The sequence below is a fragment of the Canis lupus genome, chromosome 23, assembly GCF_011100685.1.
Source record: "Canis lupus familiaris isolate Mischka breed German Shepherd chromosome 23, alternate assembly UU_Cfam_GSD_1.0, whole genome shotgun sequence".
NCBI lineage: Eukaryota > Metazoa > Chordata > Mammalia > Carnivora > Canidae > Canis > Canis lupus.
This window is the reverse complement of record NC_049244.1, coordinates 53,067,855-53,072,543: the sequence shown is the minus strand read 5'-3', so window position 1 is coordinate 53,072,543 and position 4,689 is coordinate 53,067,855.

The window sequence follows — 4,689 nt, the reverse complement described above, 5'->3', positions numbered from 1 at the left end:
TCTCCATGCGCAGCCTCCGCCGAGGCAGCTGGGCTTCAGAGGACTTAGGGACCCAACGGCGGTCAAACACCCGAAAGAGAAGGCGCTGCGGCCGGATCGCAGGCCCCCGACTTGCCCCGCGCTGCCCGGCCGTGCATCACGCAGGTGCAAGCACCGCACAGACACCCGCGGAGAGGAGTTCACTGACATGTTACGTTGTAGGAAAGAAGGGCGCCGCTGGATCCTGGGACATTTTGGATTCCCTCCTTGCTCTTTGGTCATGGTCTCATTTTGGGGACAGGACTCCTCCTTGCCCAGGGACTCCCACTGACTCACATCCGCCCCTTCCGTCCCAACCCCAGTTGCCCAGCTCAGAAGCGCCTGGGTATCGTGTCCCTCCTGGGCGCCTCCCTGAGCCTTATCAGTTCCAGGGGCGCTGTGAGGAAGGGGACGCCCTGGCCCTCGTCTACAAGGTCGGCCACGGTTCAGATCCGAGAGACGTGTCCACACCCTCAGAGCCTCCAGACTGGGGACGGTCAGGGTTGACTCTGATTCCGACCAGGGCTGCTGTGCTGGGCATGTGCTCTGGGGCGGCCGCTGCCCTGCAGGGCGGGGTTCCGAGCTGTGCCGTCGCCCTCCTGACACTCTTATTGCTCTCATCTTTGACCTTGTGCTCTATAAGAGAAGCCCAATAAAACAGGGTGCAAGGGCGACACGTGCGCTCGGCGTGTCCACGCAGCTCCCAAGCACCGGCCCGGAGCTCGGTGGACACAGCCAGCTGGACCCTGCTGGGCCCTGTGCGGCCACTGAGCGGTGCCCCGGCCCCAAGACGCCAGCCTTCTGTTCAAATCAGGAGGGAGGGGCGCAGAAAGAAGGCAAAGGCTTCAAAGAGACACGGCTGCCCCGGGAGCACCGTCACGTGCCTCCTGCAGGCCTGCCCCTGCGCCACTGTTCGCGCTGAAGGCCATGAGGGAGCCGTCTGGGCGGCGGGAAGGGGCCACGATGTCTGGCTTCCCAGCAGCCTCCGCAGTGAACCCAAGCGCACAGGGACAGGAGAAGGCGTGGGTACGTGGGATGTCATAAAAGCAGTCGAGTGAGCGTGGAGTGGCGCTTCCGCTCTTCTGGAAGGAGCAGCACACACATGCACGCATGGGCGACAAGGTCGAAGCTCTGCATTTGGCGACTCTGCCCACGGGGTAGATGCTCTTATAGTTGCATTGAAAACTAGCACCCTACAATCTGTAGATGAACGGGGAAAACTCATGCAAGTGGTTTAAATATTTAATTTCTCTTTACTTAAAATAACGCTAAATGGCAAATAAAAATCACAAGTCGAGGGAGACACCACGGAAAAAAAGGAAAAGCTGCATATTTTGACACATTTAATGGCACTTTTCCCCCTGCTTTCTGGATGAGAGGCCCGACGCTTTCCTTCTGCACTGGCCCTGCATTACGTGGCTCGCCCTGTTCCAACAGAAGACATATAGAAATGAATATGATGTGTTTAAGACCTTCTGTGATCACAGATCCCATGACGAACTCACGGGAGCTGATGTGTGGATGATACAGTTCTTTGTGTCTCACTTGGGTGCCGGAGGTGCTGTTGCAGGGCGCTCCTCACTCTGCGGGCCAAGGGTCGCCTGGTGGAAAGCCACGTGGACCTGTTACCTAAGTGAACACGGACAAGTCGCTTATCTCGGGCCCTCTCTTTTCTTAATCTGCAAAATGGAGATAACACATGCCCATTTTGTCTGAAGTTCCCGCAAAAAAAAAAAAAAAAAAAAAAGGATATAAAGGTGTTTGGGGAGGGCTCCCGGGTGGCTTTGTCAGTTAAGTGTCTGTCTTCAGCTCAGGTCGTGACCCCAGGGCCCTGGGATCCCGGCTTCCTGCTCAGCGGGGGGCCTGCTTCTCCCTCTCCTGGGGTCCTGCTTTCTGTTGCTATCTGTCTTTCTGTCTCTCAGATAAATAAATAAAATCTTTTAAAAAAGATACTTTGAAAAATTCGAAGTGTTGTGCATGTATAAAGGACTTCATAACTTTTAATATTACTTTTTTCTAAAGATTTTATTTATTCCAGAGACAGAACATGAGTGGTGGGGAGGAGCAGAGGGAGAGGGAGAAACAAGCTCCTGGCTGAGCAGGGAGCCAATGTAGGGCTTGATTCCAGGGCCCTGGGATCATGACCTGAGCCGAAAGCAGATGCTTAACCGACAGAGCACCCCCAACTTTTAGCATTATTAAAAAATCACAAGCTTTTAGCATCATTAAAAACTTTTACCCCCAACTTTCAGCATTATTAAAAAATCACAAAGCAAGAATCATGAACATTGCTTTGTTCCATCTAATTTGCAAATTAATTTTAAATGAATTTCCACCAAATTTGCATAAATCCAAATTCAAGTCTTTTTTTTTCTTTTAAAGAAATCTGTTAATAACCATTTGGAAGATAGTATGGAGCATCAGTATATTCACAACTTTTTTTCCTCCTTATGGTAATGCAATATATATCAATGTTTATAAAGGCCAGAGTGGCTTGGCCAAAGTAAGGAAGCTTTGTTCTATGCAAAAAAAAGCAAAATATAATGTAGTTTATACAGCACTCTGTAATCAAACAGTTGTCAAATCTGTGCATAGGGAAATGAATGAAAATAAACCAAAAGCCTAACAATTAAAAAAAAAAAAAAAACAACCTTGCACGGAACATAAGTGTGCCCTAATCACAAAGGCCGTATCATAATGTGGGCTGTTTTTATTACACCGTTTAGATAATTTTTGGATTAAAATATGTTTCTCCAAATGTAACCGCTGTTCACAGGCAAAGTCTGATAGATTCGCCTGCTGAGACTATAGAAATGTGCTAATCTTATCCTTCCGATAACAGCATTATAACGAAGTCTCTGTCATATAGTAAGAATTTTATAATAAATGGCAGACCGATACAGCAGAAGAATGAATGTACTAGAAGGAACACATTTTTGCCCTGGGACATTGGGAAACTAACTTCTCTTAGCATGGGTCTCAGTTTCCCCATCTGTCCCAGGGATAGAGTGGACAACGGACACTAAAGGGCCATCCGGCACTCATAATCTGTGTTTGGATGTCTGTGATGTGAGCTTCAAAGCCTCAGTGCCAACGTCACCCTCAGGACCACCTGAAGGGAGGCCATGAGGACACATGGCAACATCTGCACGGACGGATTCAGTGTCCCAAGGAGATGCAACGGATCTGGATTCTCAAATAACAGTTTCAAGTCCAAATCCAAATCTGTCCCTTGGCCTGATGTACTCTTCTCTGGATGGGACTCATCCTCCCGGAGCGGGGGGCTCCCCTCCCGGTGCTCAGAGCAGCGCATTGGCCACCTCCCACAGCAGCTGACCCGTGTCTGTTGAACACTGAGTTACGGTTTCATATTTTATTACTCGTTTTATTTCTCCTTTCAGTCCACGAGCACTTCAAAGTCAGAGGCTCATCAAATTCAAAGTCATCCCTCTCTTACCCCAGCACACGCACGGGGCCTCGCATAGAGTAGGAGCTTAGTAGATGTGAATCCAAACGTTTTGAGTAACTGGAAAGGTGGCCACTGCCCATGTTGCTGACATAGATGTTCCTGCCCTTGAAGGGCCCCAGGCTGCCAAGGTCGGAGCTGGTGTCTATCTGCCTCCTGCTCACCAGTGGGAGGAATGGGGACACAACCTGTGCTTTTCTGGGAGGACACGACCCCCGGAAACCAAGTCCCGAAACTCCTGCTTGTCTTGCAAGCAAGAGCACGCTTCTCATGACCCCGGGCTTCTCTTGCTTAGAGTCCTGCTCGGAGTGGCGTCTGGAATGTGTGCTACCCCGTGATGAAGCTGCGAGGCTGGGCCCAGCAGCCGTGGTCATAACAGCCTTGGGGCAGGAACAACCCAAATGTCCCTCGGCAGGAGAATGGGCAAACAAAATTCATCATATCCTTACTAGAAAGTACTGCTCAGCAGTAAGAAGGAGCCATGGAGGAATCTTAAAAACATGCTGAGTGAAAGAAGCCAGATGCAAAAGAATACAGACTGGATGCTTTTATTTAATTGCAGTTCTAGAACAGACCAAATTCACTGAGAGTGATAGAAATAGGAACTGGTGCTTGCCTGGGGTGGAGCAGGGGGTTTGCCTGCAAAGAGGGCACGAGGGAAGTCTCTGGGTTGAGGGAAATGTTCTACATCTTGACTGGGGTGGTGCTTACAGGGGCTCCACTTGTCAAAACTCGCTGAGCCGTGCACTCGGAAATCTCTACGTTGCGTTGCTTGTTCAATTAACTCTCAATTAAAGCCCCACATGATCTGAGCGAGGCTTCCCGGCCTCTCAGTGGGGCTGGCCGTCTCCCGGCTCAGACCTGGGGAGGGAAGCCACGGTTCCCGCAGCTGTGGCCACCCTACAGATTCCCTCACATCCGCCGGGGCGGCCCCAGCACGTGGCCCATTCCTCATCCAGGCACTTTGCTGGCACTTGGTGAATGCCTGTCTCTCCCGCGCTCTCTCGGGGCCCCCCGAGAACCCCCATCCTTCTTCCCCTAAGCACTTCTTCAGATCTCCAGTTCTCTCTGTGTTTTCTCTGCTCCAGGCTAATCCCCAGTTTTTCCATCCATGCTTCATTGAACACGGTTTCCAAACCCTTCCTCCTTACAGGCCCCTCCCCTGGACACGGTCCAGCTGCCCCGGGCCCATTTAAACGATTCTC